We start from the raw sequence: 23,399 nt of genomic DNA, 5'->3' as shown, positions 1-23,399 counted from the left end.
CTTTATTTTCCCTCGATTTTTCCTCCACTTAACTTAAAAAGACACAAAACACTCGTAATAACACGAACCAAAATGTAAAAACAATTCGCAAATGCTTATAATCTTCTAAAACGCAAGTTATTTGACATAATTTGACACAAATTCTCATATACAAAATAACATATAATTACAGTTTTAAGAATATATACGTATATGTTCTTTAAACTGTGCTATAATTTGGCAAGACTTTCACAAGCCTCAAAAATCTTAAGTCGAGTTCATACCCAAGTAGCATTTTTAGACACAAAATCGAAAAAAAATAACTGCTGAGAAACATTGTGAAACAGTTTCATCATATTTTTGATACATATGTTTCGTAACATAAATCGCTTTTTGTTTCGAAACATTTTACCAAAATATGGTTTTGCTACATAAGCTATAACAATAAAGATCTTAGTGTCACAAATTTTTCGAAACTTTTAAGAAACAGACGTGGCTAGTGGAAATACACCCAAGCAGCATTTGGACGTCGGGACAACGTTGTGTCACGCGACCAAACGTCGGGGCCCAACGTCGGCACAACCTCGTGCCAACCCTAGTCTGCACTAATTTGGAGAATAATTTTTGGGTCGAAACGACGTTGGATACCGACGTTGGCTAGAAGCCTAATTTAGTACAAACTGCAACGTTGTTTAAAATTCTAATTCACAGAAATACAAAACTAATATGGCGTCTAAGTCGCGTTTTATCCTAAATTGGGATAATTATAGTAAAAATATTATTTTTATGATTTAGTTAGAGACATATGTCAGATGGCAGTGAAGGAAAACAAAACAAAAGTATTTAAGTGTGGGGGATGTTTGAAGATCATAATTATTGAAACACTTTAACCGACTCAGTAACTCGTTACCCAAGGCAAAAAAGTTAAACGCAAACAACTTTATTGATAAATGTATTGTTTCTACTTTGAAAAATACTAATGGGCCTTAAAATTAAAGAAGTTTTAAAAATTTTCTTGAATTTTTTTTTAGTAAAATGAAAATAATTTATTCGCAGTCGAAAAAATTGATTCCGCGTGTTGTGTAGGGTCAAATATTTCAAGTTAATGTATTCAAAAAGCAGGAATTGGAATTAGGAACGAAACATTTTCTTATTTAACAACATGGCGGCTTTCACTGTGTTGTTTTGGAGATTAAGATGGAGTAGTTCGAGTAGTCGCATACTGGACTAATAAAGTCGCAGTTCAGCCTTAACAGGTAGTATACTAGTCGCAAGATTGCCTAATTTAGTCATCCTAGAGTCTAGCTTGTGCCGCCCTCTATAATCTAAATAAACGAGGGAGTGGATAAACTATCGGTAATATATGTCGATGTATATTTAAATTTAGTTTTATATGTACCTTTCTTATGTTCCATTTTAATTAAGTTTTTTTTTATAAAAAACAAAAACAGCACTGAACTGTCTGACTGAACAGAACAATGAAGTGAAAATTTAAGATTTAAGGTTATGGTTCAATACTGTTGCAAAAAGGTAGTGACTCGACGTCCTACCAACGTAAGAATAAGGAAATCTAAACAACGTTGGAATTAGTAAAACAGACGACGTTTGCATAACGTTGGAATAGGTCCTGAAACTGACGTCGGAAAACTCTATATTGTCCAACGTTGTAACTACGTTGTCCGAATCATGTAAAGATCACTTACGCAAAAAAGGTTACAAGACAACGTTTATTCGACGTCGCAGAAGCTTCTACTTTGCTGTAGCACTAGTCCAACGTCGGCACAACGTTATAAAAACGTTTAAATTTATTTTAATACCCATGGTAGGGAGCTAACTATTTTTTGTAACTAATCCAACGTTGTGTTTAGTAAACATGTGGTCGCAAGTCGTGAAAATGCTACTTGGGCACATACCTACAGACATACGCTATTTTCGTTTGGTATTTTGTTTCTTCACATTTAGAAACAGTGGCTGCTGTAAACGGAAGCATCTTGGACACAAATTGCAGAAAATGTATCGAAACAGTTCCTCTACAAGTTTTCATTCCGCATCGAAACAACAAAAAACGGCTAGTGCCACCACATTGGAAACATGTAATAAAGACATATAAAATATATAGGTTTCGAAAATGTTTCCTATTTGTGGCATACCGTTGCCATTTTGTGTCGAGAACCAGACAATTATTAGAAACGTTACCTAAAATGTGTCCAAAAATGCTACATGGGTACGATTCAGCGTCTACGCATCGTTCATCGTTGAGTCACTGCAATAATATTGAAATATGATGTGTCATTTTTGAAATAAACCAATAAAACTGGTTAAAAACAACAAGAGACGACGCACGACGCCATTTATATAATATACACCCATCCATAGTTAACTTCAAAAATATTAGAAACTTTTTTTAGTGAAATAAATGGATTGGTATGGACGTCATCGTGGGCGTCGTCATGTTTTTTTTTTCTGTCACTGTCTGTCGAAATCTTACCTGAAAAAAAAAACAGTAGAATTATTTTATAGAGAAAAATCACGAACTTATTAGATGCGCGGTCAGTGAATTCAAAGGCTAATTGTCCTGCTAATTGTTCTATAAATTTTAATCGATGCATATATTGGTGTAGAAATATGAGGCATATACCCTATGGGCAAGCAAAGTTTAGGGTCGTTGTTTACATGTCTAGCAGTGAATCGCCTTGACGATCTAGTATGTCGAAGAGAAAAAATGGGTGAAGTATTTATTACATGACCACTTAATCCGAAATCCGATGCTAAATTTCATGCGGTTGGGAAAATACTCGCTCTTGTTTCTTCATTAAGTTCACCTGATTGTACTGAGCGTATATTAACCGTACCCTTCGTACACACGAAAATCTCAGCTCCGCGGAGGTCAATTCTAGACTAGTGTGGGACTGTGTGCGTGCTCTGAATACTTTGGGCGAACGTAGCACTGTTAGGTTGGCCTGGGTGCCAGGGCACGAGGGTCACAAGGGTAATGAAAAGGCAGATGAAAGGGCCAAGCAAGGCTCATCAATGCCATTCATAGGCCCAGAACCCTTCTGCGGCGTTGCAAAGGCGGTCACGAGAATGGCCACGGAACGATGGGTGGTCAACAAATCTCTAGAATGGTGGAGAAACTCACCAGGGCTGAGACAGGCGAAAAGGTTCATTGTAGAACATTCGCCAAAATTCACGGTAGACTTGATAAGCAAGGACAGAAAGACAGTCAAAGCTGTAGTAGGTCTACTAACAGGTCATTGTAAGCTAAATAGGCATCTAAAGCTGCTGGGATTGACAGACGAAGCTATGTGTAGGTTCTGCCAATCTGAAGAAGAAACATCAGAACACATTTTATGTCGGTGTGACAGCCTGACAAATGTGCGGTTCCCGGTAATAGGCAATGACAGGCTATTGCCAAGGAGCTACATGGAGGGTTCAGTCTCCAAGTTGCTAAACTTTGTGAAAGGATAGGACTGGAGAATGTAATCTAAGAATCAGAAGAGGACCACAATAGATCTGAGAAGGTCGCAGTGGATCAGGCCGAAAGCAAGCTTTAAGAATCTAATCTAACACACCAAAATCGGCACCCAAGGCCAGAAATGCCGACGCGGTATGATATAATAATAACAATAACCATTGTATAAAATCCCAAATTATAATAATTTTTATAGAAAAATGATTTATGAAAGTAATAGTGATTTCATACGGCTAAAATAAAAAAAAACACAGCAAGTTAGCACATGGCTATATCATTTATAATCACTATTAGAAAGCGAACGACCTATGAAACGAAACGTAATTTGTTGTTGACGCTTGATAGATAGGTGTTTATTTTGGTCAGGATGATCTCTACGGGGCGCGACACGGTACCCCGCTGCTTCGAAACGGTAAAAAATTTTGACCGCAAACTTTGACCTTACCTCTAATAAATCTGTTACTAATAAGAATGCGTCGAATTGTTTCGAGACATTGATAACTTATTGTCTCCCAAAAGAGAATTAAAAAAGGATAGAGCATTTCTAGAGATAGAAATCTATTTCCAAACAAACATTTTTCTCAAATTTTAAACTACATCATTTAATTTGTTTTTCTCTCTCAACATATTAACAACCTCCTTAAAATGAAGAGTATACGGGCCAAGCAATGACGTCTAAGGTTTGACCTCACCAAATAAAATTTATCATCGATTGTCATTTTCTAGCCGTTTTGACGTCGTTTTTTTTCGATTGTACTTATTATAGAAATAAAGATGTCTAACATTGATACGGTCACTATGATGTTGGTGGTAATTGATTACATAACAATTTATAACAAAGTTGTTGAATGAGAGCTTCGATAGACACTAACTAAAATATCTGGCAAGAAATTCCTTGGAAAGTTACAGAATCCCACCGCTTGAATTTCTAGTAGTGAAAGAACCACGTTGCATTTTTACACATTGTATGTTTTTGACGGGATTTCATTTTTTTATATATTTCCCCACTTTCTTTTTTTTTATTATAAGTCGTATCTGAGCAACAGAAGTCATCTTGTGAGGTAGGATACCACGTTGTCTTGTAGCAAGCCAATAGAATGTGGAGTACCACAAGGCTCAGTACTAGGCCCTATATTTTGTTTCTTCTTTTTATTAACGACATTGCTAACATAAACATCAGTGGTAAAATATGTCTTTTTGCGGATGACACTAGCTTCACTAGGAGCAACAAGGACGTCACGGCACTTCATAGGATTATATCAAATGACTTAATCATCATTAAATCTTGGTGCGATTCGAACCTCCTGAGTCTCAACGTTTCTAAAACTAAAGCTTTGTCGTATAAAAACTCGCTGCAGCCTTTTGTACTTAACAACACCACCATTGACGTCGTAAAATCTGTAAAATTTTTAGGGCTTGTTGTAGACAATTCTCTGAAATGGAATATGCATATCGCTTTGTCGAAAAAATTAAGCTCTGCCTGTTTTGCATTAAGATCTGTTTCTAAGGATCTTTAGTTGTCAGTGACTAGAACTGTTTATTATGCACTTTTTGAGTCGCACCTCAGATATGCCCTTCCATTCTGGGGTACGTGTTGTGCGACTCAATTTGACCGCATTTTCAAGCTCCAGCAGGGACTGGGACTAAACAGAAGAAGTCATTGCCAGGACTTTTTTACAAAATTAAAAATATTAACTCTTCCTTCCTTATTTATATTTGAATCCGTTTACCTAATACGTAAGCATGTATCAGCTTCTCAAGAAAGGCCATCTCACACTTATCCACTCAGGAACGCGGAGCAAGATCTGTATCTACCTACCCCACGCTCAGAGTTAGTTAAAAGTTCAATATTATACAACTCGAAAAAAATGCAGGCATGACCTGCCATTTCAAATCAAATCCATAACATCATTTTCTTCATTTCGCAGAGCATTGAAATCTTATCTGCTAGACAAGGCTTTCTACGCCGTAAATGACTTATATTTTGATGATCGATTTTGATCTTGTAAACAATGGGTCTGGTCTAATATTTGCTATTACTATATTTACTACAAATATAGTAAATATTTTTGAATCTTTTTCTTCTTTGATATTGTAAACATTTATAAATGTTTATTTTAAACAATAAGACTGACAATGTAATTTGTATACTTGTTTTGTATTCTCTTTTGTTTGTTTACTTTACCTTATTATTTACTTTTTTTTCTGGTAAAACATAATTTAAAATAGTAAATAAGTAAGAAGCCAACCAATTTAACAAATAAACAATTACCAAACCAACAATAATAATAGTAATCAAAATTATAAAACGTAGGTATATCACGATCAGAGTCAGGAAGAGATATTCAATGACCAAACGCATAATCCTTTAAGTCAATGTAATGTAAGATATAGTCTTCGACATCTTATAACAGTAGCAATTTTTCATTGAATCTGTCATCCATTAATGTGAATTAAAAGACTTCAATTTGTCGTCATATTATGACACGACCGAAACGACACACACACATCTCTCGAAATTAATGTTATTGGTTGTGGCGCGCCGAAGCCATGCGAGCCATACATCAATTCCTTTTTTGTTCTGGTGGCCCATCGCCACACACACAATATAGCCGAGGTCGGCCTCAGAACTATATTAATGATGTGTTCGTAACGAAAAGAGACCAGCGAAATTAGTAAAGTCATTCGGAACCTATAAATCTAGCGGGCTATGACACGGCCATATGCTCCAATTAAAAATCCACCGTGAAGTTTTTTCGTCGTTTCTTTTTTCTTCCTCTTTTATTGCTTCTTCTTTTCGTCTTGTTTCTCGTTTTGCGGCCAAGGAAAAAAGTCTTTGCTTGAGACGGAGTGTGTGGGTTTGAAGTGTTTGCGTTGTAATTAATGTAAAATATTTTGAAAGTAATGTTGGATGGCTGCTAAGATGAGATATATTTTTGCGCTGGAAATTCTACCTATATTCATGAAAATTTACTGAATTTCTGTCTATACAGGTACGATATTCCGTAGACATTGAACTACTACGTATTTTTGGAATCAAAATAAGTTCATTGTTCAACCGTTATTCTGATTTTAATGAGATTTTGGATGTCTAGATGTTTTCCCGTACTTTTTCTTAATTTTTGTAAAAGTCAAATGTTAAAGCACTTAGCAAAACATAGGCACTCAAAATCTCATTTAAATCGGAATAACGGTTCTTAAAATATCTGAAAAAAATGTATTTATGTTTTTTATGTGTTTAAGTTTGATGCCCTCTAACGGACAAACGAAGCACGACTTTTGTATAGAGGTAAATTGTTGCAAATGAACTCATATTGATTGCAAAAATACGTAGTAGCTCTATGTCCACGGAATATTGAGACACCCTGTATTTTATCAATAAAACACCTGAAATAAAATATCTTCCTGGGTTCACACTTATAATTAATCAAGGAGCGCGGTAGTGCGCTCGTCAATTCGAACACCCCTGCACCCCACTTTTCTCCAAGCAAATCACGGCGCTTTTGCTCCCCTGTAACTTCGTTGTGGATAGAGGAAGAATCTTTAGTGATTTTTACTCTTGATCACGAGTTTTTAACGATCTAGAAACCATAGTAATATATCTTAAAATTATTCTTATATCTATGAATTATCGCTAGTCAAAATTCTTGAATTTCGACAGTAACTCACTCATCGCATCAAAAATCTAAGATACTTCAAGAAGTCTTCTTCTTCTTCTTAGGCGGCCGTGTCCTTTCGAAGGTTGGCGATCCAACTGGTTATGATAGTGCGTGAAACCACACCTCTGAAAATTTCAATCGATGTTCTTCTGAACCAACGACGCAGATCCTTAAGCCAGGAGTTTTGTCTTCTTCCCACTGATCTCTTGCCCTCAATTTTGCCTTCGATAACCAGTCTGAGCACCTCGTATCGATCATTCCTCATGATGTGACCGACGTACTGTAACTTTCTTCACTGTTGATAGGAGCTCTTTATCTTTGCCCATCCGCCTGAGTACTTCCTCATTTGTCACTCTATCCATTCAAGATATACGTAGCATACGACGATACAAGTACATCTCAAAAGCGTTAATGCGATTTTCCAATGTCTGATTGAGTGTCCAAATCTCAGAGCCCTAGCCGTAGAGAAATACTGGAAAGATGTAGCAACACAGCATACATATACATACACTAAGAGAAACTATCAGCCGAACAAAAGAATACGAACTTCCACTAGCCATAGCCTTTATAGACTTTGAGAAGCCTTTCGACTCCATACCAAACCAAACCCAATCCAATCCTCAGGCAATAATAGAAGCCCTAGCGAAACATGGGCGTGTTGATAGGCCTTATATAGGAACTGTCGCTAATATATACAAAGAAGCCAAAGCAAGAGTAATGATATAAAACAACATCAGAGTTCCCAACTGGCAAAGGAGTACGACAGGGAAACGCGATATCTCCAAAGCTGTTTACAGCAACATTAGAAGAAATATTCCGTCAACTGGACTGGACCAACAAAGGATTAAAAATAGATGGAGAATATCTTTACCATCTAAGATTCGCTGACGACATAGTCCTAATTGCCACTACTCCTGAAGAACTACAAGCACAAATTAATGAACTAATTATAGCCAGCAATAAAGTGGGTCTCAAAGTGAATCTAGCAAAAACTAAAGTAATGTACAACGAACTAGTGAAAAAAAATACATTCTAATAAATAACACATCACTAGTAATAGTAGCAGAATATATATATTTGGTACAACTAATATACAGCTCGGGATCTCTACTCAAAAATTTCAATCAAACTCAATCGTATTCAAATCTAGAATGCCACTCTATCTAAAGAAGAAAACATTCTACCAATGTGTACTACCTGTCATGACCTATGCACACGAAACCTGGACACTTAAAACGGACATCATAAGGAAACTGCAGGTCACATAAAGCTCAATGGAACGAAATATGCTGGGAATAACCAAGAGAGATTGTAAAGGAATAGACAAAAGACACAAATAATGAATGTCATACGCAGAGTCAAATCCCTCAAATAGCAATGGGCAGGACATCTAGCAAGAAGAATGGACAATAGATGGACCGCAAGAATTACAGCATGGATAGTAAGAGACCTAGAGGAAGACTGAACCTGAGATGGGACCATGATATTAGAAACTTAGGAAGGATAACTTGGGTCCACATAGCCAACAAGAGACAACAATGGACCCAACTACAAAATACTACAAAATTGAGTAGGTATGTGAGGGAGGCTAATTACACCATAAATTGGAAATGGTTGAATAAGCTGAAAATGATGAATGAATGATATGATTATGACGAATGATTATTAAAAGTCTGACGGTTCAGTCAATATGAAGTTGCACGGATGAGAGTTTTGATTGCTTTAGATGAACTATTTTTAAAACAATTTTGACGGCCCTGAATGTGTTGATTTCTTGATTCTAAAGTTAAATATCTCTCGTCAAATTTTCAGATTGAATAAAGCTGTCATTTTTTATTAATAATTTAATTCCATCGTCAAGTCATAAGTATTACATAAAATTTCTAATAATCTAGAAATGCGTCTGGTCTCATTTCAGATATATTAAATCAGGCACTTTTAAACCAACATTTAAACATTTCAGTTCCTAATAAAGTATTTATTATTAATGCCATCTTAAATTAAATTGAAATACGTAAGAACTATTAAGTTAAACGATTTAGTTGGATATTATTACATTTATGTTTGATTTAATATTTTTAATATCCACTTCGGTTTATTTTTCTTTGGAAAAAAGTGGTAAAACTTACTTTTCCACTTCATTAGCACGACTCGCTCGAATTTATAATGTATGCGCGAGCATTAATTTTGCATTAGCTGGACGTAAATCAATTTTGACATAAAATTGAACCAAATCAAGTGTAAAAGCGTAATTGGTATTTCTGACGCATGTGGAATTATGAATAAATTAACTTGGAGTACGCCTGCCTCGAGTACACATTATATCCGTTGTGTAGTTCAAAGCAAATTTTTACTTTATACTGGAATATCCATATAAGAATGGTTACACTAGTAACTGTATCTGTATAAATAAGTATATTAATAATAATAAGATTATTAAATATTTTTATGAAATAGAATGTCTTATAGAAATCTTCACAACGTTTTGGTCACTGAGTAACAAGTACTAATCTAAACTATTGAGCTTATACCGGGTCGGTATTTCTGGCCTCTGCAAGAACTTTTTTATTATTAACTTTTTAAGAAAAATGCATTCTTTATAAAATGTTTTGCTTGTTCTAAGGGTAAAAACATAGTGGAGCGACGAGGCTAGAGGCACAGCGAAGAGGCAAGAGACAAGATAAACGACGCGATAGGAGACACGTACATAGTAAGGAGACAAAACTTGCGATTTATTGCTCGACTTTCCAAATTCATACCAGTACGTATGTACAATGTTCTCCGACAATGTTACCTGCTATTCCACATTCTCTTGCCACTTCTGCCCAAAGTTCGTCTAATGCATAGCGGTTTCTGTGGTCTGGATGAGATGCATTCCATTCAACGCTTGTTGAATACCGGATGTTATTATATTATTCTCAGCCATTGCGAAAGATAAATGTTGTCTCTATACCAGCAGTACTCCTACTTAATGATACCAGTCAACTGAAAAAAGGCCACACGCATTCCAGGATCAACGCGACAAGAAGCCATATTTTTATCTCGACGCGCATCTCCTCGCTTGTCTCGTCGCTTGACGCTTCGGCAATCTTTTTACTATGTTTGCCTCCATTACAATACAAGATCAAATTCAAGTCGCGACGCTTACCTTGTCGCTGTGCTTCTAGCCTCGTCGCTCTACTATGTTTTTACCCTAAAACAGGTGATCCCAAATACATATTCTTTTCCACTTGTAAAATCTACTCTGTTCTCCTACACTAGGTACGGTATGATCGAAAAAATACTGCGTCAGCAATCACTATGAAATGAAGATGTCATTTTATATATAAAATTATATTATGGGGAATTTAATCGATGTTCATTTCCAAGCCAACTGGACCCCGTTTTTTTTCGATCATTCGGTATAATGCGGTCTGGAACATGCAATGTAATTTATTTTGATGCATGTTTAAGGCATTGCTGGTCTAGTCTGGTCTAGTAATCTAGTCTTATTTTTTTAGTGCATCTAAAATTCAAAGCATCTTACTCATGGATCACTCATGTATATTATATAAATTAAAATGTCCGTAAAACTCACGCCGATATTCAATAGCATCTACTCTATTATTTAAAATATGTAAAATAGCATCTTATTTCCGCTCCATTTATATCTGCAGCAGTTTCCAGTACTTTTCCACGTTTCATAAGTAAAGAGAATGTTGGACAAGAAATCAAGAATACGCCGGAAATGTGAACATACATAATCAAAATGAAAATCTTAAATTAGATCAATAATGTTATACCGGTAACGGATAGATTTAAGATATATTCCGAAAAATCTAATTTAACCCTCAAAATACCGTATTTATTTTTATCACGAGAACTTTCCATTTACATTTTTTAATACGGTATCGGTATATATCAAGGGACGTATGTATATGCTCACTGGTACAACAACCAAAATTGTTATTTTGGTCTTTCCGATATTCCGGTCCAACCGGTCTTTCGGTCCATCCGGTATACCGGTTCACTATCGGTTCCACAGATCTAATTGCTGGACCGGTACTTCGTGGTACCGGATACTGGTACTGAAATCTTAGGACCGAACATCCCTCATAAGGGAACTAACTATTATTTTACTACAGAAAAATACAGAGTTAATTCATCAACTTAACCTCGAACTTAACACTCCGGAGGTCGCACGCGGACTCACGGTCCGCAGACAATTCAAAAATCTGGATACATCAGATGCTGTGCCGCCTAGTATCTTCTTGTCTCTGCATATTTTATGAGAAGTGTACGTTTGCACATCGTTTAGGGTACTTAGTATCTTTTTATACTCATATGCGGAGTGTCAGTCCGCGCACGATTGTGATACTATTTTTACATCAATAATTTTATAATGTCCAACAAGGTAAGTTATTTTACCTATTTGTTTTAATTGAAAATGAGCAAATTGTAATAAAAGAAGTGAATACTCGACTTTTTTATTAAATAAGTATTATTTTTTAGATGTACTCTGCAAGAAAGATTGCAACAGCTGCTGCAAGACTGTTTGAACGAAGATGACGAATTAACTACTGAACATGACGATGAAAAGGAAGAACGAAAAGTGAATATTATAGAAAGGCAAGGGCCCAAAATAAGATCTGGTACTGAAAAATAAATTTCAGATTCTGAAGCACTGAATAGAGTAGTACCAGAGGATCGGCACTACAAAATTGTGATAGGCGGAAAAACAAACCAACTCGTTACTCTTTGTACAGTGTCACAATTTCGTATGTTTTGAGCAGACACAAATATTCTGTAATCACTGTTATATATATATATATATATATATATATATATATATATATATATATATATATATATATATATATATTTTTTTATTGAATAATATTTATAAATTTGTTTTTTGCGTGTTTTATGTTATACCGTGCTGGCAACTGTTACTTTTGGGTCGGCATTTACATGTGTGGAAGTAAATCGCATAAAGATCTTATTAAGTCGGAGTGAGGGAAATGCGACCGACCGAAGCGACGCGCGACGGTGTGCTGTTGCGGTGTTGCCGATACGCCTTTCGTTATTAAGTAAAGTAAAATGGCGATCGCAAACCGCTTATTTTTAAAAGACTTTTTTTCAAGAGATAACTAGATAAAATCATTAGGTTTGTAATGTTTCTGAGCATCTGAAATGGAATTATAAGGTTATCGTTAGGGTGTCATTTTTTTTATAACGAGACAATGTCAGTAATCGCGGTAATTTAAAAACTCAACTTTTTAACACATAACAGGCCATAACTCAAGAACCACTTTAGATATTGAAACTTTTTTTTTATTTTCAAGATTGGATATTTTACAATATGTTTACATAAGAAAAATTCGATAAGGTTGTTTTTTCCATTCAAAAATTGTAAACAATCCATCCATTTACTTTTAGAGCACAGCAATTTTCAGCAATCATGTAATTTTTTTATTGATAAAGATTTTCACATACTGTCTACAAAGAAAATACAGCAGAAATATGAACAAAGTTCTTGGAAAAACTACAATCTATTATTTCTAATAGATTTCGAGATATCGATTTTTAAATTTCTGAGTTCTAATAGCGCGACCACTATTGAACACCCACTCAATTCCACTTATTTTTACCAAAAATGCAAGTGTTTCTAGTTTGCACTTAAAAAAATTCAAGCTATAGGGGAAATTACAACGACTCGTTAATAAATAAACAAATCAAGTATCACGAGACGTAATTAAATCGTGAAGCTGAATGCATGACGTACACCTTTCCCTAGAACTTTAAGTACTGACAGAGGTATTGATTGGGTCGACCGGCGACCGGTCAAATGCGACAAATCTGCTTATCCCCTTCCACACGATCTCCTTCCTATTGTTTGGCAACGTGTTTACTGTCCTCTCTTTGTTCAGTACATTATAAACGCATTGTACTCTTCTTATACAGACGGAAATCTGGACCCAAGACTAACCTTTGCCAGCCCTTAGTATATTTTATGTTTATGTCTATTTGTAATGAAGCAAGTCAATAAATAATTGTTATATTGATTATCATATTATTTTATGTCTTTGCACCACTAGGAACGTTTAAGACCTCTTGAATTTAGCATGAGGACCCGTCCGCGCGCGACCCCCCCCCTTTCATGTAACAAATAAAGCGCGACTTCCGAAAGGTTAATAAAGTATGTTCACTGTGAAGTAGGTAGGTACACATATATATATTCAGAATTTTTGCCTACGCACAGCGAAATAATGCAGGAAAAATCGCGTATCGATATTATTTATTCAATACATCGCTTGCACGTTACGGGGCGTGACAGAAGGAGCACAGAAACAACGTTCGATAAATCGTCGAGATACCGATCGATTTCCAGTTAAATTGTGAGATAAAAATTCGCGCAGATATGGCGGCGCGGATGTAGCGCAAACTAGGTAGTCGCTGTTTATTCGAATCGGAGAAAATATTAATAGAGCTTTAATAGAAATTTGATACGTATCATACCCATTTTCGCAAATCTTAACCCTCAAATGGCGTGGTGAATTTCTGTACTGTAGTGCTGGGGTCCGACGGACCCCAATTTTTTTTCAGTTAAAAATACATTATAAAGAGATTTTATAAAAAGCTTGTTATTTTAACACTGCTTACAATATATTCAAACTTGAATGAAAACAGTTTCATCAATTTTCAAGATATTAATAAGAACTGACACAAAAATAAAGTAAAACGCATTTTGTTAGGAATTTTTAACAACAGAAATATAACTTGGCTAAGAAACCCATAGACATTAAAAACATATATATTCTATGATTTTATCGTATTATTAAAAGTACAAACAACTGAAATGTAAAGTTAAAGTATTAAACATTAATTATTTTCAACAAAACTGTAAACCTTGAATGTACATAACTTTTTCAAATATAGTTCATGCTAATCTGTATTCATGCTGATCTGTATTTGCCGCACATGGATCGTGCACATTTGATTCATGAGATTTTTGTTTTTTGTCATTTCCTCGTTGACATATGGTTGACATATATCACATCTCTTTCTTTTCTGGTATTGATTATCCAATTTTCTTTCTTCTATAAGTAAGAGATTCAGAATAGGAGTTACTCTTCAAAGAAAAATCAATCTCGATGATCTTCATCTCACTTACATAGGTTCATCAGACCACTCAATTAATGCTTCCTCAAAATTAGCGTCTCAGTGAGGCACACTTTTTAGACTACTCACCATCCTAATAATGAAACATTCTTGGCGTGGTGGTGCCACACAGACCCCAATGAAACTTTAGCCCCCGCTTGTCGGAACAATACTTGATAAAATCAAGTGCGCCTTTAACAGTTGCATATTGGTAATATTCTTAAACGTAAACATTTTACAGAGGTTTAAATAGTGCTTGGAGGTCCGCTACAGTAACCACCACGCCAGTTGAGGGTTAATTATATCTCTGAAACTTGCAAAAAATATAAAGATTTGTTTCTATATTTCTATCATTTTAGTTTCAATTATTCTTTGACCTTATGAAATATATTTAAGTAAATTTTATTCTCGGTTTGAGGCCAGGTGTAAATAAATATTTTAGAAATTTAATCCATTATTATTTATTGATAAAAAAAATAATATCATGTTCATCATCAATTTCGACCATTAACTTGGTCTTTTTCATAATGAGTAATAATGTTCTACTTGTTCCGTCTGTCAGAATTAATAATATTTACATATGTAAAAACAGTTAAAACTACAAAAATAAAACAATACCACTTACCGTGAACGTAGATTTGTTACTTTTTGTATTATACTGGCTTCACTAATGAATGGTACACTAAGAAAACGTGATCGTCAAGATATTTATATTTTAATTCTCACCCGGGCAATTCAATTGTCAGATAAGGAATACAGGCAGAACGCAATAGAAAAAGCCAAAAGAGCACTTCAAACAAATAATTACCCGTTGAGATTGGCAAATAGAATTTAAAAAAAGAGTTTACAGATTTTACAACTCGAAGTCTCAAAATATTAACCCTTACAACTCTAGAAATATAATACTGACAATAAAATCAAAAGCTACATTGCCTTACCCTTTATTAGTGGTCTGTCACATAGGCTGCAAAAATTATACAAAACATATAACATTGAAGTATCTCATAAAAGTTACAATCTAACATCACAACTTATTTCAGTCTTATTTCATATTATGTCAGATCTCGTAGACAAGGATCAAGTTTGGTCAAATATAATAGCATTATCAAAAATATGTACCTAGTTTATACTTACATACATACTGCCATTACTCGCTGACGAGTATTTGACACGCATCAGAAGATGATCACACAAGGCGTTCTCTTTTATGAGCTTTTCTGTGACTGAAAATCCCGATACGTGATGTTATCTGTCTACCGCACTCCGGACATTCAAAAATCTCATTGCTTTGTTGCCTTTTTACTTTTTGGTTGTCGCTGTTAACTGAGTTTACAATTCTTCTCCATTCCGTTCTATTGTGAGCTGCTTCTTCCCACTCATTCTGCTTAATCCCCTTTAAGTTTTCGTGGAAAATATCCTTGTATCTTTTGTGTTGTCCACACGGCTTCCTCTTACCGTCTACAAGCTCACCATAAAGCAGAGATTTTGGTATGCGGTTTTCTTGCATTCTGCATACTTGACCGGCCCATCTTAAGCGGGATTTTGTAACCATGACTTCGATACTCTCGCAGTTGTTATGACTTCAATACTCTCGCTTGAAAAAGCTCAAGGACCGATACGTTTGAGACATGATGGAACCATTTGATTCTTAAGAGTTGTCTAGATGTCTCTGTTGCAACTTGTTTAATGCGTTCCTGTGTCGGCGGTACGGCACCCAGGTTTCGCTTCCATTTAACATGGTGGGAATTATTATTGCTCGGTACACTGCAAGTTTCGTTTTTGTGCTCAAGTTATGATTGTAGAAAACCCTGTCTTTTAATTTCCAGAATGCTCTTGAGGCGCTGCTAATCCTGTGCTGAATTTCGGAGTCGATATTGGCCTTTTCCGAAATCAAACTGCCGAGGTAATTGAATTCCGCTACTCACTCTTTTCCGATTTTTATAGCATTGTTGTGATCTTCCGGGGGTGTGCACATGATTTTACTTTTATCAATGTTCAGATTAAGACCCAAAACCACGTATGCCCATGTATCTACGATGTTTATAGCATTGCTGTGATTTTCTGGAGGAATGCATATGATTTTAGTTTTATCGATGTTCAGTTTAAACCTCAAAGCCTCGTATGCCCAGGTATATGTGTTCAACATTTCTTGCAATTGCTGTAACGTAATTGCAACTAGAGCACCGTCATCAGCGTATTGAAGTTCTGTGATGAATTTTGTACGTGTTTTTGCCCTGAGTCTTTTTATGTTGAACAGACCACCGTCGTATCTGTATCTAATGCCCAAACCTCTCTCCTGCAGTTTGCTGTCCACTATAATGGAGAGCGCTGCCATGTACCTAGTTTATCTATTTTTCATCTAACTTTTTTTATGGAGCACAATCTAATATGTCCAAAAGCCTAATAAAACAAACGCTTTATCAAACGTTATCTGCGATTTTCCAATCTCGAATCGAAAAAATAAGCATCGCGAGCGCGAGAGTAAAAGGTTTTGCGCCGACCGATCGCTCGTCCGAAACGAAACCCGAAAAAAAAAACGGCGGCGTATCGGCACTAATTTATCTGAAAGACCGCGGGCGATGCGCCTTTTTTCCCTTCCGCCGACCCTAGTTCGCTCGGCAAAAATCCATTTCGCGAGGGCGGGTGTAAATTTTCAGATAAATTTTTTATGCCCCTTCATTATTAAGAGACCTAACTAGGTACCGTTTTAGATACTCGGAAGGAGAGGGCAACGCTAATGATAAAATATCGCTCGGTAAACGGAGATGTGAGAAAAATACTTATAGAAAACATTAAATACCCCATACAAATTACTTGTAGATAGATCCCAGAAATTTTAATGGAAAATTATTTACAGTTTTACTTTATTTTAGAGAAAAATCGCTCAGTGTGAAGGGGTCTAAGTAATTTTTCTTCAATACAAGTAGGTACACCATCTGAGTCACTCTGTATAGATTATAGGAGGACTTTATACTTACTTTTAGGTTATACCGGATGCGCCTCAAAAGTGGCTCACACCTATAACTTTTTGATATATTCAGATCAAAAGACGAGATTTGGTATGTTAGTATATGACATAAATTAGGACTGATTGACTTATTCAACGAGTTATAAAAGCACTATCGAATATACATAAAAAATATATTCAAAATTTAAACTACACATATAAGATTAAAATACTGAATTACCCGATCATTTTGCCACGAAGAAAAAAAATTGTGTGTGCACTATGTGCGCATATATTTGAAGTGAAACTTTTTCTTACTTTCGTCTGTCTGTCTGACCGTCTGCCCTTCTGTCCGTCTGGGGACTCCATTCGGGTACCTCTATCCACGTGCCGAGTTTGGTTCCAATCGACCAATAATTAAGAAAAATCCTAATGATTCCATCCCTAGATCCATTTAGAGGCATCGGGTCTAAACGTCGATGGCGTCATCCTGTAGCCCGTTCCCAATTAAGCCGAAATAGACCCACATTTTTCTTCAATAACAAAAAACCAAACCGTTAGTCCCACTCTGATGAAGATGTAAACAAAACGTCGGATCAAATTTTGCAGGGTGGGACCGTGTGCACCGTCGTCGCTCACATAACCTACCCATCAAATTTGGTCCCGATCGGACGACATCAAATTTTGACGTTTCTTAGGTCAAAATTACACAGTAACACGTGTTGTACACGCCAAATACATTCAATTGTATAGAAATCAATTTGAGACCCATACAGCACACTTCGTCCCAGGGACGTACATTTTATGTCCATTTTACGTCGGTACGTCCCGGGACCAATTAGGGACGTACAAAAGTATCCGTACATGGTACGTGCCCCATGTACGTACTATTTACGTACATTGTAGGACTTCACTACGGACGTACATGCGAGTACGTACTACGGACGTACATGCGAGTACGTACTACGGACGTACATGCTAGTTCGTACTATGGACGTACCTGCGAGTACGTACTACGTACGTATCTCGACAATTTTTGAAAACGCATTACAAAATGTTATTTAATTTTAATATCATGTCTGGATTATTTTGGTCAGATATACCCAATAATAATGAATGGACTGGATCAGTGGATCTTTTCTAGGCTAACGTTAGTTCAAGTCACTCTAACCTACCTCTACTTCTTTTATTAATAAATCTAACCCGACCGCTATAAAAAATGATTTCCTAAATTATCCAATGACCATAATGCATGACAGCCTTTGAAGAAATCTGATGGGTTAAAAATGTAATATATTATGCAATCAAGTCTAACAGGAAAATTATGCAGTCCTATGTTTAAATTTCCCGCTAAGTTATTCGTTCACATTCGAGTCTTGTCGGAATCGGAAGTCGGGCGGTTTCTAATGGCGTTTTCGATTGGCAGAGCTAGAGCGCACGTGCGCACTCAGGGTAGTTCCATCATTTATTAATCAACGTAAAAAATAAAAACAACAATACACTGAGTGCGCACCTACTCCGATCCAGTTTTCGATTGTGTTGTGTGTCATGGTGGCCGTAGGTTGTTTGGCTTCCGCCTTGTTTTCTTTTGTCGTTGCCTTCGTTGCTCGTTGTTTCAAGGTAAGTTAAAGTGTAATAATATAATGTGACTATTTCACCTAGCACAGTCACAACCTCGAATGATTGAGAATCGGCTCATTCAATTTTTTAGAAACAGAGGCAAGAATTAGATATTTGAATACTTAGTTTTCTTTCTGTATTTTTTAGTTAGAAGCAGTTCGAGAATAAAAAAATAAAATATCTATCAACATCCAATAAAAGACAGAGTGCGCTAAGGGTGTAGTTGCCGGACCGAAGCCAGACTCACGGGTGTATCAAGACATAAGGGATGACCCTGTACCTGAGTTTTTATATTAATAAATATTTTAAGCTGACTTCCATTGAATTATTTCTAATTAAATTCCTAGGTCGTATACGTCGTTGAAAAATGTACGTCCATAGTACGTACATTGTACGTACTTTCGATCATTTTACGTCCAGTTTTGGTCCGGAACAAAACATAAAATGTACGTACATGCGACGTACATAGTACGTACTTTACCACATCCCAGCGACGTACCGGGGACGTACATAGCGTTGGAAAATGTACGTCCCTAGTACGTACATAGTACGTACCTGTACGTAGGTACTTGTATGTACCAGGGACCTGACGTTCGTCCCAACATTACGTACCGTGGCTGTATGGGGATTAGTAAACTGTTTATTTACAAGGATACAATATACAGGGATGATCAAATAGCAAAATGTGTAGCAAATATACAAGGTTTCCCGGCCTTGCATACGCTGCGGAAGCTCCAAGGAGTAAGGTAGTTTATGTCGAAATGAAATGTTGGCAGCATAATATGTAGGTTAACTGAAAGCATTTTATGAAAATATATAGAATTACACAGGGTGTCGCCAAAAAAAGTTACACATCAAAGTTTTGTTTTTTCTAATGGAACACCCTATATATTAATTGATATTGGGATTCTAGGAAAAAAATAAAGGTGAGTTTTATTAAAGAAGCATATTATACCTAAAATCTAAGGATTTTGACATATTTCACATTTTGAGAAAATAAAGAGTAAATTTCAAATTTCGATAACAGCTATCTAAATTTTAGTTGACCTTGTATAGCCTGATATTTAATTGCACTAACCATTGTATGTTAAAATTAATATGGTACATTAGTCACTTTTAAAAGCAAGTTACTCCTTTACTTTAAATGGAACACCTAGTATATTATTCCGCTGTTCAATGGGGAATTTATATATTTTCAAAATATTATTAAGGTTGCTTACCCCTCAGACAAATATTTTTCTAGATATTTTAATTTTTATGATTTTGCCTCAGTAGATTTTTATTATTTGAAAAAATCTAGGGGTGGCTGTGATATACCTTTTATATACCGTAACAAAAATTAAAGATTGTAGAGTAAAATACTTAACTAGATATAAACCATTACAGTTGAGGGTTGGAACCTTTGGTGTTACACAGCAAAATAAAAACACTAAATCATGATTATAAACTTAGATTATAATCATTTGCTGATGATGCTAACATGGTTAGCGAAACGCGCGTCCAGTGTAAAAATAAAAGTGTTTTGGTGTATTGTGGTGATTTAGTGTTTTTATTTTGCTAGATATAAACCTATAATTATATGACAAAAATTAGCTAGATGAAATCATATGCTCAAAATGCTTCCTTTCCTGTTAACTGCATAAAATGATTGTCTTTTCAAAAGGATCTTTTCATTTTAAAAGGCACATGTAGAGTTCTACCTCGAAAAGCAGCTACAATAATTGCTCTCATGTTGTCGACAATAGTTGGTCGAGTTTTGTAAACACTGTCTTTAACATATTCCCATAAAAAACCAGACTAGATAAAAACAGGAGCATTTAAGTATTCTATTAATTGGTGAATGCATACTGCATTCACCAACTAATAGAATTATCTCAATTCTTTCTGATGTAGGATAAGTTTACATTTTCGAGAATTTTTTTTTGTTTAAACTGACACAAAATTATAACTAGTTGTTAAAGGTGGATTAATTAGACAGCTATGTTAAAGTAATGTTAGACATATCACAGCCACCTAGATTTGATCAAATAATAAAGATCTACTACCGCAAAATCATCAAATGATCAAATCATGTAAATGAAAATATCTCGGAAAATCTTTGTTTGAGCGGTAGGCAACCTTAATAGTATTTTGAAGAGACATGAATTCTCCATTGAATATCGGAATAATTTACTGGGTGTTCCATTGAAAATAAAAGAGTATCATGTTTTTAAAGGTGACTAATGTTCAATATTAATTTTGTCTCACCCTGTATGACTTTTTGAATCCAGTTTTAATTTGATTTAAAGTACAATAGTTAATTTAACTACATATTAGGCTACATTGGGTAAATTCTGATTTAGGTAGCTTTTATAGCAATTTAAAAATTGTTTTTTATTTATAGAAAATGTTAAATAGATGTCAAAAACCTTACATTTTAGTTATATACTTCTCTTATAAAACTTACCTTTATGTTTCTCACAGAATCCGAAAATCAATTAATATATAGGGTGTTCTATTACAAAAAATACAACTTTGATATGCAACTTTTTTTGGGGACACCCTGTAGAACTCTCTATATTTTTAAAAAGTGCTCTGAATTAACCTACATATGCTCACAAAATTTTATTTCAATACAAACTGTCGTTTTCCTTGGAGCGCGCCTCCTCGGCGTATGAGAGGCGCCACCCTGTACATATTATCAGCAAAATTGCAAGATTGATTTATAACGGTAATACATTGTTGTAAACTATTACATTATGTAAATTAACTTACGTCAATGGTTAATATGAAATAAAACTTAAAACATTACCAACTACCTACCAACTACCGAGTTTTGCGGTTTCGAAAATTGCTTCCCTCGAGTTTGGTGGTCAGCCGTCAATTTGTTGAAGTCATTCTTGTGACCACTGACAGCTGCGAGTTATGTTTCGATTCTATTGTAAAGCTAGATGTTTTGACCGTTACCATTATTTGAATAATAAAATTGTCTAAAAGTACTATTCAAATAATATCAATATCAATACACAGGGTGTCCCAATATTCCGTAGAATAGAACTATTACGGATTCTTGGAATCAAATTAATTTCATTGGACAAAATTTACCTCTGTATAAAAGTGCTTCGTTTGTCCGCTAGAGGGCATGAAACATTAAAAAATAACACATTTTTCAGATATTTTAAGAACCGTTATTCCGATTTGAATGAAATTTTGGGTGTCCATGTTTTGCTAAGTGCTCTAACATCAGGAAAAAGTACGAGAAGGGTGGAAGCTACCTCCACCCCTGTATAAATTTTAGTATAAATATTTTCCAACTCTACAGACGCGCGATGGCCGATTTTCTTTTCGTAAAAAGGTCCCTCTTGTATTTACTACATTTTTTGTCTCTTGTAAAAAACGCCACGGTGCATACTTTTTGAAGAAAAAATTATTTTTCCAAAAATTATTCTTCCAAACGAGTGCGTAGCACGAGTTGTGTAACCACACAAGTATCTTAATGGAGTTAACTCGCGTGTTGTACAATAATATTTTACCTACGTCTAACTATAAAAACACACAATGAATTTTAAAAATTATTGTACTTAACTATATACCTATCCTAAAAATCATTACCTTTATACCTTTCTTCAAATAACACCATGCATGGCAATGTCAATATGACAGTAAATAATATTGATATCACTAGTTTAGAAAATGAGCGATTCGGAAAGTAGTCCCTCTAACATTGAAGAAGAGGCATTCAGAACCATTTCTGGATTGCTTCCAGCAAGATCGAAACAGAAGTATGAAAAATGGTGCACCGAAAAAAAAGTACACAACTATGGAAATGAAAAGGTACTCATAACATATTTTTCCAATTTAGTGCAAAATAAATGTTTTACAAAATATTTTTTTCTCTTTGGTAGTCATCTAAACAAGGACTGTGGTAATGAAAATGCGTGCGTTAAGAAGCTCTTAACTCACTCAAAATGCGTGAGTTTTTTAACTCACTGACGTAGATAAAATTTATATTATGCTCTAATAATCTATTTGGCGAAAACATGGAATTTTTATGGTATCACAAATCATATTCGACAATAAGCTTCCTAAAAAGCTCAAAAAAATTAATAATTTTTAAATTAATTAACGTTCGGGTTTATTTTTGATTGATGCCCTTTAACGGACAAAAGAAGTACTTTTGTATAAAGGTAAATTATGTGCAATTAACTTATTTTGATCCAAAAAATACGTAGTTGTTCTATGTTCTCGGAATAGTGAAACTCCCTGTATATTTTGTAAGCCCTGCTTTGGAAAAATTAATTTTCTAAAATTTTTCCCAAAAACTATGCGATGTAGCATTTTTTGACAAAAAATGTAGTAAATAACCGTCGTTGTGTCGGTGGAGTTGGAAAATACTTATTCTAAAATTGTATGTAGGGGTGGAAGTAGTCTTCAATCTTCCCGTACTGTTTCTTGATTTTTGTGAAAGCCAAATGTTAAAGCACTTAGAAAAATATAGACACTCAAAATTCTATTCAAATAGGAATAACGATTTTTAAAATATCTAAAAAAAAATTGTTTATTTTTTTAAAGTTTGATACATACAAGCCCATGAACTAGCTAG

Source organism: Sitophilus oryzae, unplaced genomic scaffold (assembly GCF_002938485.1).
Source record: "Sitophilus oryzae breed Bouriz unplaced genomic scaffold, Soryzae_2.0 scaffold_1396_pilon_pilon, whole genome shotgun sequence".
In the NCBI taxonomy this organism is placed as follows: domain Eukaryota; kingdom Metazoa; phylum Arthropoda; class Insecta; order Coleoptera; family Curculionidae; genus Sitophilus; species Sitophilus oryzae.
Note: the sequence above shows the minus strand (reverse complement) of the source record.